The 15,292-nt window shown below is 34.3% G+C and overlaps 1 long non-coding RNA gene across 1 annotated transcript; it reads left to right on the top strand.

Annotated features, from left to right (window-relative positions):
• The first annotated feature begins 1,486 nt into the window (after window positions 1-1,486).
• On the top strand, window positions 1,487-3,140 carry LOC146927496 (uncharacterized). Its single transcript, XR_015005690.1, has 2 exons — window positions 1,487-1,689; window positions 2,935-3,140. It is a non-coding gene; the product is annotated as an uncharacterized LOC146927496 (long non-coding RNA).
• The last annotated feature ends 12,152 nt before the right edge of the window (window positions 3,141-15,292 follow it).

Genomic DNA, 15,292 nt, shown 5'->3' with positions numbered 1-15,292 from the left:
AATTCCTATTCTTCCAAAGACATTATTCTTCCTCTGATTTGATTCGATTCACCAGTAGCTACTTGCATGGTGGTTCCTTGATTTGAACTTGAAGTTGCCATTGATACTGATGAGGGTTTTAGGGTTCTAAGCTTTTGATAACATTATTTTTTGCTCACGTTTGTTACTAATATTTTTTTAGAGGATTTAAAGTCCAATCTTTAACATTATATTTTGCTCACGTTTGTTACTAATCTTTTTTTTTCAAGAAGATTTAAAGTCCAATCTTTAACATTATTTTTTGCTCACGTTTGTTCTAATTTTTTTTAGAATATTTTAAGTCTAATCTGTAACATTATTATTTTTTGCTCACGTTTGTTACTAATCTTTTTTTAAGAGGATTTAAAGTCCAATCTTTAACAATATTTTTTGTTCATGTTTGTTACTAATATTTTTTTAAGGACTTAAAGTCCAACCTTTACCATTATTTTTTGCTCACGTTTATTACAATTGATCAAAGGCTAAGGAAGAGTAACTTATATTAATATAATAATGTGGAAATATTGTTTTTTGTGGAAGTAATAAAATAATATGGAATTTTTTTTGTGTGGAAGGGATATGATTATACTAGGCAATCTTTGTCGGTTGTATTGAGGGAAACAACACAGATGTACAACATAAAATCGGCTGGTAAAAAAGTAACATGAGTTTTTGTTTTGTGCTAGTTTTTGTATTGAGTTTTTGTGTTATTTTATAATTTGCTAACAATAAGAACAATTCATAAGGAATTGTGTGTAAGTTTTCTCCTTAAATTAAATTTATTATTATTTATTTGTTACATGTTTCATTTGGATTTTAAATTAAAATTAAAAATTAAGGGTATTTTTGGAAAGAAAAATCCAACCCAAAAGTGTGCTGAAATGAGTAGTTTTCTTTATATATAGTATAAATTTATTACTATCTCTATGTTACATGTTTTATTTGTATTTCAAATTAAAATTAAAAATTAAGGGTATTTTTGGAAAGAAAAGTCCAACCCAAAAGTGTGATGAAAGGGGTAGTTTTCTTTATTTATAGTATAGATATATGGTATAATATTAATAGATATTATAGTCTCTTTTATGAGCTTAAGTTTTAAGATCTCTTTCTAAAAAAAATTTAAATTCCGCTTACAGAAATAATTGTAAATACTTTTGTATTAATTCAAAAATCATATGGGTATTACATACAATTTCCACATTGACATGCTATAACTGCAATCTAAAATTTTCTAAAAAAAAACAAATACCCTTGGTTGTCTTTTGGGATATCATCTTTTACAATAGACTAAAAGATGAATAAATACTATAATGAACTTTCATGATTGTTAAAGATTTTTAATAGCGATGTTTGCTAAGGTTAAGTAATCAATTGAGTTATGAAAAGAGATAAACTTGATTAATTGATTAGACATATTAGTATTAATTTCAAATTTTATTAATGACTTCTTGCATTTCCTAAGTGCTAATTTACTTGAAGCTATTAAAATAATAATTTTTTTGTATATATAAAGGGATCAAACCCTAAAACCTAATTTCTAACCCTAGTTCTCTCTGAACCTCTGATCGCTTGGCTAGCACCGGGAACCAGAGGAGAGCTGTTCGTGTGGACGAGTAGAGGCACTGCTACGTTGCTTTGTTGTGATCGAAATCCTTTTCTGAACTTCAAGAGGTAACAATTCCATCACTGATCATGTCAAATTCGTATGAAGGTGGGAAAACACAAGAAGGCGGGGGGTGAATTGTGTTTTATTTTTCTTCTCAAAAACAAGTACTAAGTTCAGCTTCTGATGTTAGATCAGAATCTTAAACAGAGTTCCAGAGTTAGAATGCATCAGTTAAAGATATGAGAGAGAGAGAGAGAGAGAGAGAGAGAGAGAGAGAGAGAGAGAGAGAGAGAGAGAGAGAGAGAGAGAGAAGAAGAAGAAGAAGAAGAAGAAGAAGAAGAAGAAGAAGAAGAAGAAGAAGAAGAAGAAGAAGAAGAAGAAGAAGAAGAAGAATAAATAATAATAAATAAACTAAAAGTAATAATAAATAAAAAATTGAGAGAAGAGGGTCCGACTCGGAACCAAATATGAGGTATTTTAAAATACCTCTCTGCCGAATTTTTCGCTGAAAAGTCAAAGACTGATCAGGGTTAGAGGACATGTGCCAAAAACCAAAATAATTTTGACTATCATAGTTCCATATCCTAAACAAAACTCGACAATAGTTCTCTAATCTCTTCTGCATATCTACTCCAAAGATGTTAGTCATCTTACTCCCTTGTAGTGTTCTCCAGCTAATTTCTCTGCATCATAAATGACAAACGTATGTTTATACTGTTAGTGTCAAACAAACAAATCCAAAAAGAGATACATTTAAGCATATAGATGAACAAAGAACATACAAATGGCATATTATGGTACTTTCTAATTGTGTGCATTACCTCCAACCTAAAGATCGAATTTTGAGCTGGTTTTTTTGCAGACACCTCAATAAAAATACATCTAGAGGGTCTGCAAAGTTTCGTGGCAAACCGACAACGTTTCGATTTATTTTGATTTTTCGACCGAAACGCGCAAAATCGCAATTTTTTTTTTTTTTTTTTTATGAAATTTGGGATAATCAATACCTTCAATACACACACACACACACACACACACACACACAGATATATATATATATATATATATATATATATATATATATATATATATATATATATGGGATGTATCAAATGAGAGGAGTGATCATTATGAGAGGGTGAGAGGACCAAATAATAACTTGCTTCTACTTGCTTAATATGTTGTATCTTCAACATATCATCTCTTATCACAAAAGTGATTCTTGCCATCTTACTACTTCTTAACGATCTATGCCAAGTCTCTACACAAAGAGTTTCTCTTGAGTTTGAGGGTTGAGTATGTGTTTTGAGGGTGATGTTTGGAGCATGGTTTTGAGCATGATAAGGTATCTTGGTTTGCAAGATAAGGACAACAAGTTTGAAAGGCATGAGCTTAAATTTATTGATAAATTTTTTTTGGTAATAATTTTATTTAGAACATTTTTTATTTGCTCCATTCGAAACATGCTACTTCGAAACTTATAATATCCGTTTTCAGGTTAAAAGTGTTTGTGTTATTTTATGTTTTTTTAATCCAAATTATAAATTCGGTTATCGACACTATTTTGGAGCTGAGGCATTACATGTGAAAAAATTTGAGCTCAATGTTGACAGGATCTTTATGCCGGTTGTTAATATTATTTTGGAGCTGATGTATTATGTGTTAAAATTAGAGCTCAGTGTCGTTGGGATCATTATGCCGGTGATTGACACTATTTTGGAGCTGAGACAATGTGGTTTTCCGTGGATATAAGGTAAAATTTCCTTAGTGAGATGTTGGGGTCCAATTATCCAATGATTTCAACATTCTTAACGGACCCCTATTTTTTTTGGCCCAAATTTTAGATTTATTTTGAATTCTGCTCTTCCCCTCAGCACATTTTGCTCGTGTCCTGCAGTCATGCCAAAAATGCCCTTGCGTTAGTTAACTAACGCATGTGTCTAGGCGAGCAACACAGTGGGGAAACCCATTATTTTGTTCGCCTTAGGTCGTTCCGGCGTTTCGCGGGCGGTTTTCTTGAGCAGTCTTTTTATTAAAATAAACTCCTCAAACCAAGATCCATAGTGGACTGAGTCAATATTATTTGTTTTAACATACAACTCCTATAGTGATGCTCAATGTGCAGTCACTAGTCGTTAAATACTTATCTGAAAGATGTTCTAGTTTATATCTTGTACCATTTAAGTACAATAGGTTACTCCTAATGAAGTAATCCTAGAGTCATAGTCTTCTTAAGGCACCTCATGACTCTTTCTATAGCATGGCAATGCTTTTCTTTTGTCTACTAGTAAACTTGCACAAGAGTTTTACGACTCTACAATTCGTAAAATAAAATGCGAATAAAATAAAAAACAGAAATAAAAAGACACAAACATAAAAACAACTCATTTTATTAATATATGAACAATACATTACAATCTCTGAACCAGAGGTAAGCCGAGGTGTAGAACACCTCAAGCCAACCATATGTATTCAAACTGATTCACGTGTTGGACTGCATGTAAGGCATCGACAATGATGCTTCCGCAGGTTCACCTACGGAAACCTTGTTACGACTTCTCCTTCCTCTAAATGATAAGGTTCAGTGGACTTCTCACAACGTCGCGGGCTGCGAACCGCCAACGTCGCCGCAATCCGAACACTTATTTAAAATTCTCATTTGTTATGTTTGCAAAATTTTCTTCTATTTTTAATGTGAATACTTAAAGCAAATTTTTTTTTAAAAAAAAACTTTTTCATATCTTTCCGCGATGATTATGTTATTCTTAAATACTATTATGAGTAGCTAAATCCATTAGAGGTTAGGACTGAGATGATTCGTTGTAACCCTAATTGATACCTTATGTTGTGAAACTCTATTTATTGTGAATGATATTCTAGTCTTTATTCAATTCAATTGTTCTTAATGCTTTTTATATCCTGATCAAATATAAACATGATTTAGTGAGAATGAATGACTACTGACCATAGCTTTCTACTTACCAGATTCAATGAGCCCGGTATTGCGCGCCTGCTGCCTTCCTTGGATGTGGTAGCCGTTTCTCAGGCTCCCTCTCCGGAATCGAACCCTAATTCTCCGTCACCCGTCACCACCATGGTAGGCCACTATCCTACCATCGAAAGTTGATAGGGCAGAAATTTGAATGATGCGTCACCAGCACTTGCGGCCCAAATTTTGAACTTATTTTTTCGGGCCTAGGGCGGTCGCCCTCCTCGCCCTGCCTCAGATACGGCCATCTTGGGGAGAATATTGCACCAGGTAGAACTTCAAGAGGTCATTTCAACCATATTATCAACAAAATTCAAAACAAGTTAAGTGGTTGGAAGCAACAATGTTTAAGCTTGGCAGGTAGAATCACTCTATGCAGAATTTCAAATGAACTGTAATAAATAAAGATGTAATCATATGAAATATGTGATCATATGAAATAATTATTAAATAAAGATAACATGATTATCACATAATTATATTCATTCATGCATTTATAAGCATACACGAGTCTATTAGATTCAATTCTAGGCATACAAATTACATTAACCTAATACATTTTTGTGTGGCTAAAATGCCACTCATATTCATGATAAAAACAAAGGTAATTAAGTATCTAATAGATGCAGTTTTAATTAAATTGTGTAACATACATTATTTATTGAATGAATCTAAAAAGTGAAAAGTTTCTTACATTTGAGACCGGAGGGAGTATTTATTTTGGTAATGTGAGTAAACTATATAATGAGTGACATAGATAAACATATATAATGTCACATACTATGATGTTAGAAAGTAACACAATGATTGTTTTTTCTAGTCCTTGTTACTAAAAAGAGATTTTTCACTTTAATCCTTAAGATTACAAATTGCTCAAGCACAAAGCAAGAGACTTCCAGATTGTCAAGCACAAAGCAAGAGACTTCAAATGCTCAGGCACAAATCAAGAGACTTCAAATCAAACTAGGAAGTTTAGCATGTGCGTTATACTCAGTACTGGATACATTAAAATTTACAACAAGAAAAGTTCGAATGAATATTATATACAACAAATCACGTTCATACTACAACAAAACAATGCATCTCGACCATACATAATGAAAATATCCTTGAATCCATGATATCCTGCAGCTATACGAATGAGCACTTGCTGAAATATCCATCCGACTTCAAGCTTGCAAAACCATCCTGCTTATCTGAAACAAATAAGGATTGGGATGAGACATAATGTCTCAGTGATTTCTACCTAATCCTAGGCTATAGGTAACCTCGAGGAAATCCTACGGTCACCACGTGTCTACAATACAACCTGACGGTTGATTATATGTGTGTGGTCATGCTTTCCTAGACGGTAGTGCATACTAGATCCATCATAGGTTCATCTTTCTTGTCATAGGTCTTTACTAACATCATACGTGTCATGGCGGTTAAGGGAATCCTAAGACCGCTATGCCAAGATACGCTAAACGCATCGAGGCCTAAACATAATATATTCATGACACGGTCCTAAACCGGACGATTAGGGACACCTAAGATCATCATCGATATATCATTCTTATTTTGTTCTATTCCATAACTTGCTCATAGTCATATTCATTCATTATGTTAGCGTTGAACAAACATTCATTATCTTGATTCATTATACAGATTGCCTCGGGTGGAGTAACCCCGAGTACAATCCCATACTTAACCGATGAAAACCTAGCTAAGGCACATCATACTCCCTCAGTGACGTGCGGGCCCCCCTTGCGGAGCTTATCCCGTTACTCCTAGTGGAAACCCCTTGAAATCCAACCTAGTGTGGATGACAAGAGACACGACACCTACGTCTTGTTTACTCAGTGACTTGTGGGCCCCCCTTGCGAAGCTTATCCCGTTCCCATGATGAGAACCCCTTGAGATCCAACCTAGTGTGGATCACAAGAGACATGTCACCTACATCATTCATTATAATCATATTCTTAATCATTCTGAAAGGTTTCTAACTTATACATGCTTTCTCATTTACCTCTGATCCAGGGTCGATCCGATTAGCGATAAACTACATACTTGATCATTCATGTTCATGTGCGAAGAGAATACACTTCGCGCCTTAACATACATAGGGATTCATGCTATCATTCTAGTTCTCGACAAACTATGTCGAGGCTCTACATTCATTCCCTATCTTAATTGATTCCTACCCGAGTAACTCGGCTTAAACTCTCTTATACCATTCTTGATGTATATGTTAATTTTGCCATGATTTCCATTTCAAGAATCGTTTGATGTTATGTGCATGGATTAGATGTTGTTTTGGGGTTATCAAGTTGTAAATCGATGAAAGAAAGACTTCGGATTGCACCACCGGCCCTAAAAAGGGCCAACAAGCCAAAAGGAAGTTGGCCAAGTCAGAGAATTTCTCTATTAGCTAACTTTTTCTGGGCAGGTTCTGGAAATTTAGCTATTAGAGAAAATTGAGCTAATAGCGACTTTCATCTGGGTAATTTCGCTATTAGTGAAATTATTTCGCTAATAGTGAGTTTCTTCGGGTCTGTGGTGCAAATTTTGCAATTTTGACCCAAAACTCGTCCAATTCGATTCTGCAATGCACCATACACATCCAGAAACATATATAGACTTTAATAAACATATTTTATGGTAATTTTAACATATAAACAACAAGAATTGCTTTGGGGTGCTAAATTCATATCTTACTAACTTAGCATAATTTCATAGTTTTCTCACAAGAATTACACAACCCAAAGGAGGAAAAACTATCTAAAGAACTCACCATAACATAAACTTGCAATATCTCCAAGCTTCACACCACTTCACACCTCAAACCCTAGCTTCTCAATCCTTTCTCTGGTGTTATAGAGTTGGAATTCAAGCTTTAATCTCTTCTTCCATTTGATTCTTAGCCATGAAGCTACCATGATGCTTGCTTGATTGCTTGAAGAGGGAAGGATGGGGCAATTCTAGAGAGAAGGAGGAGAGAATTATTTCTCTCAAAACCTAGAGAGAGAAAGAGAAATGGAAATGAAGGAAAAATGGCCCTTGTGGCCTTAAATACTCTTGTGGCTTAATCGCGTCTGGCTTGGCACTGATACATAACCTCATACTTAACCGATATAGTTTGATAATATTCTCCGTCACTGACGGCTCAACCCGTATTTGAGTGACATTACATAAAAATATCTTTTGTAGTACTCAGCATTCTTCATCACTTAACCTCTGATACATCCGATGGGTAAAATTCTTATTGCTGAAGAGCAGGATGTTACACTCTACCCCTCTTAAAAAAATTTCGTCCTCAAAATTTAGAGATCACTTAACATTAACCATCCATATAAGTAAATTATCATTAACTGGAACACTCAGGATTTGCCTTTTAACTGGGGTCCAACTTGATTCCAGGTTTGCCCTGCAGTGCTCGATTCCATCTAAGACATCTTATCATGCATACACATAGTTCATGCATAATCTTCTTTATTGTACCTTGAGACTCATGCCTGTTACTTACATTACTTATCTTGACGATTCTACGAATCTCTCATCTCTTTTCAGAGTCTTAAGAAATCTTTCGATCTCATTACAATCTCATTGCACCCGGATTCATGGGTAGTTCATACAACTTGTCCAAGAGAAGCGAAATCAAACACGCCGATACAATTGACATCCATTAACCAGTCTTTTAGTTCGCATGCTCTTGAAACTTCTGTCTTAAACCGCTTGCACTTGAACATTCATTGCAAACATCCGTATATTCCATATAATCTTTAAGCGAACATTGTTGTTCTCTTCATCAAACCTTAACTTTCATGGTGTCTTACATACTCTCAAGTGTCACATCTTGTCAGATCATAACGAAACTTGTTCTAACATTTTGCTTTAAGAAATCTTCTAAACATTGGTATTCGGGTCCTTGGAACGAATAGTGGCATAATTTTTTTAAAAGAACATTGCGAAACCAAACCCATAACAGTACTGCAGAACCACAGGACGAGCACTATATTTTTGAAAAAGGTTTACAACTCATCCCAAGCTCGCCAATGATGAGTTGATCTTGAAGCCCGCACGTCTTAAGTGAGCTTTCTCGCTTACAATGTGTGTCATTGGTTTCCAAATATAAAGATATCATGATTTTTTTTAAAATAACTTCGTTTCCAAGTCTCTTACTACCCATCTTAACTTTAAAAGTTATAAAATCATGGTTTGACATTATTCTAATAAGTATCGTTATCACTTAACAAGTATAGCACATGGGGTATGAATCTCTTCGTGCATAACTCAGGAATCGTATCTCCATTTGCGATAAAATTCTTAAACTTCAAAAGTGGATTCTTTCCTCTTCCTTCTTAACTTATTTGTATATCTCAGAGACATACATTACTGCATAACTTAAACCATGTAGGATCCTTGACCCATATGACAATATCTCGTTCCTTTGTCCCAAGAACACTGAACTTAAATCTTCAGAACATCATATTCGAGTAACGCTCAAATGTTATTACCTTCTCCCGTATAGCACTTCTTCTTCGAATACTGGTTATCTCCCTTGATGCCTCGATCATTACTTTGAGTCCCAAGAAGGAACCTTTCGACTCTTACATGTATTCAACATCACCAATTAAGCAACCCGATTACTTCATTTGTAATGGCTCCAGCTTTTTCCTATCTTACTTAGGTGAAGACACATCCATTATACCTTTACCAATTAACTTTCGTTGCGCCACTCTGATTCCTACCGGTTGACTTCAACCAATACTTTAATCCCTTGAGACAAGTAAAACTTCACATTCCATTTCCTATATGATTACCATCTTCTTGAACTCTTCTCAAGACCTTTCATGTAGCAACCAACGCCGCAATCTTGCACTTTTCATTGCCTTGTAAGATTGAATCTCACTATAGACTTATCATATTATCATATTACTTCATGACATACTCATGTCATACTTAAACTTGTCCCCAAGCAATCTTGAATTCCTATGGTAGACTCATCATACACTCATACATGCCTTAATTGAACATCCAACATTGAATCTTCGTATTCTCGCATACTATGTTTTGCGTAATCATACTAATACTTGCTCATTAATTTCTCTCTTTAAGAAAACTTCATAAATTAACACACGGATCATTGGCGTTGATGATTCTTCATCATATATTTAAAAACATAGTGAATCTGGGTCCTAGTCGTTACCATATAATTCACAGAATGTGTTGATAACACAACCGTGCCATCAAATCTCGATCCAAGTGAATTTAGCTTACTCTACGCGAGTCATGACCGACCGGTACCTGCATAATTCCATTTAAATTTCAAGAACGTCAAGCCCAATCACCCATATGCGTATACTTTTCTAAAACCATGTAAACTTCATGATTCATCATCATGACGAGCCTTAGCAAGTCAATTAAGCAAAACATAGACTCGAGGGATACTCATAACTCCTCAAAATCAGGAAATCTTGTGATTTCACACAACTCTCTTCCACTTTACGTTCCATCTCATGTCTTCACATCCAATACGACCATTCCATAAGCTGGAACCTTAAAACTCTTGGTCTAAGCTCCTTCTTAACTCTTGACACATTAACCTCCAAAGTTATCTTAAACCGAATCAATTCCGTTAATGGTTGTCCATGCCTTTTCCTTTGGAAATCTTAGGATGTAATGTGCATTCGATACTTGATGTTATAAAGGGTTTTTATTGCGTAAAAGATTGTGAAAACAACCCCCCAATAGCTACTTCTGACCCTAGAGACGAACTGACAGTTTTCGAAAAAACTGAAAATTTCGCCCCAGGTTCGCTATCAGCGAATGCTTCTGGAGCAATTTCGCTATTAGCGAAATTTTAGCTATTGGCGAGTTTCTTCCGCTCAGTTTTCCTGAAAACATGTTTTGCATAAAAAAATAGTATTTCTCAAGTAACCCAATGCACATCATTCATTACGAACACCATAAAAAAAACAGTTCATAACCTTGCATGACATCATTAACATCAATCGATACAATTCTCGGCACATCTGAGATTAATGCCTTAATCGTTCTAACTCTTAACATAAATCCTTAACTTCTTCCATTACGAATAGCTCATCTCTTTACTTATACTACTATCTCTCAGAGCTTACTGATTCTGTCAACATATGTCTCCTATTATTGTAATTTTGCATTTACGTTCCAAAATACAATTCCTTTCTATATCACAATCCTGTTCCAACAACGACTCTTACTGAAACTCCTGGTCAAACTTAGATATTTCCAAATTCTTCTATTTCGAGTATACGAAGTATCATTACCATCTCACCCAACGTTGTCGGAACATTCCATCTTAACATTGCTTTACATTCCCGGAGGACTCAAACTTCTATTGCCTAGTTCACCGGCCACCTTCTGGCACGATCAAACTCTTACTATAACTCGCTCTGAGTTTTCACTTCTCAGTTCATCTTCATCACATACTTCGTTCCTCGTGGATTACAAGAGACACGACACTTATGTCTTACTTACTCAGTGACATGTGGGCCCCCCTTGCGAAGCTTATCCCGTTCCCATGATGAGAACCCCTTGAGATCCAACCTAGTGTGGATCACAAGAGCCATGGCACCTACATCATTCATTATAATCATATTCTTAATCATTTATGAATGGTTTCTAACCTATACATGCTTTCTCATTTACCTCAGATCCGGGGTCGATCCGATTAGCGGTAAACTACATACTTGATCATTCATGTTCATGTGCGAAGAGAATACACTTCACGCCTTAACATACATAGGGATTCATGCTATGATTCAAGTTCTCGACAAACTATGTCGAGGCTCTACATTCATTCCCTATCTTAATTCATTGCTACCCGAGTAACTCGGCTTAAACTCTCTTATACCATTCTTGATGTATATGTTAATTTTGCCATGATTTCCATTTCAAGAATCGTTTGATGTTATGTGCATGGATTAGATGTTGTTTTGGGGTTATCAAGTTGTAAATCAATGAAAGAAAGGCTTTAGATTGCACCACCGGCCCTAAAATGGGCCAACAAGCTAAAAGGAAGTTGGCCAAGTCAGAGAATTTCGCTATTAGCTAACTTTTTCTGGGCAGGTTCTGGAAATTTAGCTATTAGCGAAAATTGAGCTAATAGCGACTTTCATCTGGGTAATTTCGCTATTAGTGAAATTATTTCGCTAATAGCGAGTTTCTTCGGGTCTGTGGTGCAAATTTTGCAATTTTGACCCAAAACTCGTCCAATTCGATCCTGCAATGTACCATACACATCCAGCAACATATATAGACTTTATTAAACATATTTCATGGCAATTTTAACATATAAACAACAAGAATTGCTTTGGGGTGCTAAATTCATATCTTACTAACTTAGCATAATTTCATAGTTTTCTCACAAGAATTACACAACCCAAAGGAGGAAAAACTATCTAAAGAACTCACCATAACATAAACTTGCAATATCTCCAAGCTTCACACCACTTCACACCTCAAACCCTAGGTTCTCAATCCTTTCTTTGGTGTTATAGAGTTGGAATTCAAGCTTTAATCTCTTCTTCCATTTGATTCTTAGCCATGAAGCTACCATGATGCTTGCTTGATTGCTTGAAGAGGGAAGGATGGGGCGATTCTAGAGAGAAGGAGGAGAGAATTCTTTCTCTCAAAACCTAGAGAGAGAAAGAGAAATGGAAATGAAGAAAAAATTGCCCTTGTGACCTTAAATACTATTGCGACTTAATCGTGTCTGGCCTGACACTGATACATAACCTCATACTTAACTGATATTGTTTGATAATATTCTCCGTCACTGATGGCTCAACCCGTATTTGACTGACATTACATAAAAATATCTTCCGTAGTACTCAACATTCTTCATCACTTAACCTCTGATACATCCGATGGGTAAAATTCTTATTGCTGAAGAGCGGGATGTTACATAGTCCAATCCCCTTGTTACTAAAAAGATATTTTTCACTTTAATCCTTAAGATTACAAATTGCTCAAGCACAAAGCAAGACACTTCAAATGCTCAAGCACAAATCAAGAGACTTCAAATCAAACTAAGATTACAAGGAAATAGTTTGGAATGAACACTTGTTATACAATCAGAGGTGTTTACAAAATACAACACATATAAGACTCTTAAGACTTAGGAAATTCTAATGTAGGAAAGTTTGTAAGAATTTCTAAGTGTTTTGTTTGCTTTTCAATTTGATAGAGTTTTAGCACAATTGATATATTTTGAGTCTTGTAGTTTCTTCATATCTTCAATCCTTTATATAGAGACTTGAAAACGAGACGTTGAAGAAGTGCAAACTCATCAAAGAGTCGTTGAGAGAAGCTTAATCCAATATGTTTATTTGTTCCTTGATTTGGTATACGTAATAGGAAGAATAACTTTTGAATCATTTCCTTAAAATAGCGTCGATGTTCTTCACCAAGGAGACAAAGTTGCAGACCACGATCTCTGAGTCTGAGAAAGTTGTGTGTTAATTAAAGAATAATGTAAGGGTAATATTAGAGATGAGGCAAGATAAAGAATCACTAGCAAGATAATGACCTAAGATAGAATGAATTAAGGATGATAAGAGTGAATGAGGTAATAGTTATACTGTTTGACGATAATAATAACGACCCATATCGAGAGAATAACTCCTTAATTTATAACGAAGTCTTAGTGAGGAAAGTTGCTGAAGTCGAAAGTAACTATAAGATGAGATAATCAATTTAAAATAGAATGAAGTTAAGGTTAAGAGAATGATTGGTGTATAGATGACGACGAATGTGAAAACGAGGTAATAAAGATATAAAGTCGCTTTAATGGGAAGAATAAGTACGAAGAGTTAATGATGATAGCGAGAAAGAACCTAGTTGTATAGAGAGGAGACTCTATATGATTAACGATGACGATATTGGTGAGTAAACATATAAATTCCGGTGATGTTATTGGTGAGTAATTATATAAATCCTGATGACGTTATTGGTAAGTAATTATATAAATTCTGGTGACGTTATTGGTGAGTATTATATAAATTCTAGTGAAGTTGTTGGTGGCTAATTATATAAATTCTGGTGACGTTATTGGTGAGTAATTGTATAAATTCTGATGACATTGTTGGTAGGTAACTATATAAATTTTGGTGACGTTATCGGTGAGTAAATATATAAGTTCTATGGTGTTGTATTTGGTGAGTTTCTTCATGCATCATATCATGATTAGGATTCTGGTGACGTGTATGTTCAGTAACATAACTCTAACATACAATTTTGGTGAGTAGATACCGGTACCGGCATGCATATAGGTGTTGGGAAAGAGTTGCATCTTCAAATATACATGATGATATTTTGTAATTTGGTGACGTCATGAATGATGTGTAATTGTTTATATTTATGCTAATTGTTTATGTTTGAAATTGATGTGTTGCTGTGAAATGTGAAAGAAAGAGATTATATATAATGATTGTTGAGGCGATGATATAATGGAGATTGTATTATTCTTGATATTTATTTATTGTGTGTGCTTTTCCTTATTATTATGTCATGGCCGGATTTCTCACCCCTTATTTTGTTGTGTTGTTTTTCGTATGGCGGTTGTACTTTAAGTACAAATACCTAGGTTGACGAGGAGTAGTTGTGGGACGTTTTAGAATGTGGAGATGAGGGGATGCTCTCTATTTAGTTTTGTTATTCGGTAGTTGAATAAGCATGTAGTCGCTACGAGCTCTGATATTGTAACATTAGGGTTGGGATTGACGATTTAATTTTAATTACATTTTGAGTTGAATCTTGGGAACTTTGTTATTATATATTTATGATATATTGGAAGGCAAGTATGATTTTTTTTTTTAATGACACTAGTGAATGATTTTCTTCTTCTACAATGGATTTATTTTAATCAAAAATATATTATTTTGTGATATAATATCGAGTTTTGTAACATCCTTATTATTAAATAAAATCTTATTATTTAATGTTTATCGTCGGGAAGTAGGGTGTTACATTTACAACATTTAAAATTTGATGCGTAGCGATCTTTCCAGCTTTTTTTGTTTAATTAATGTCTTCTTTCTTTCTTTTCAATATTATATGAATATCTATATCTATACTATATATAAAGAAAATAGCCTCTTTTGGGCTGGTTTTTTCTCCATCCAAAATTATACTCAACTTTCAATGTAAATAGAACATATAACAAATAGATAAGAGTAAATTCAAATATTAAAACAAATTGTATATGTCCGATTTTTTTATCATTTAAAAAAGATAATAGATGAGAGTGAATTCAAACATTCAAAAATGTAACAAACACAATATCTTTTTTGTTACCACGCAAAATATATCTTGTACAAACACGATATGACTATATGTCTAGTTTTTCTCCTTTATCCTTAAAAAAAGTGTAACAAACTAGATCAAGTATATGTCACTATAAATATAATCAATAAGTAAATGATCGTTATTTTGTTTTATTCTATATATTGACAAATCAAAATACACCGAGTTGATAAATAATTTCTTTATATGCTTTGACAATAATTTGTAGATGAATTTATGTACGAATAATTTCCATTAATATTTAAAAATTTAAAAATTGTAATCAAAATTCTACAAACAAACATAATAAAATATACACGCACGTTAGCGCGGTACCGTGCCCGTCTTTCCGCTGTTATGGTATAATATTAATA

The sequence above is a fragment of the Medicago sativa genome, chromosome 4 (assembly GCF_051527215.1).
Source record: "Medicago sativa cultivar Bolivia chromosome 4, Bolivia_mono, whole genome shotgun sequence".
NCBI classification, from domain to species: Eukaryota; Viridiplantae; Streptophyta; class Magnoliopsida; order Fabales; family Fabaceae; genus Medicago; species Medicago sativa.
This window is presented reverse-complemented; position numbering and strand designations above follow the sequence as displayed.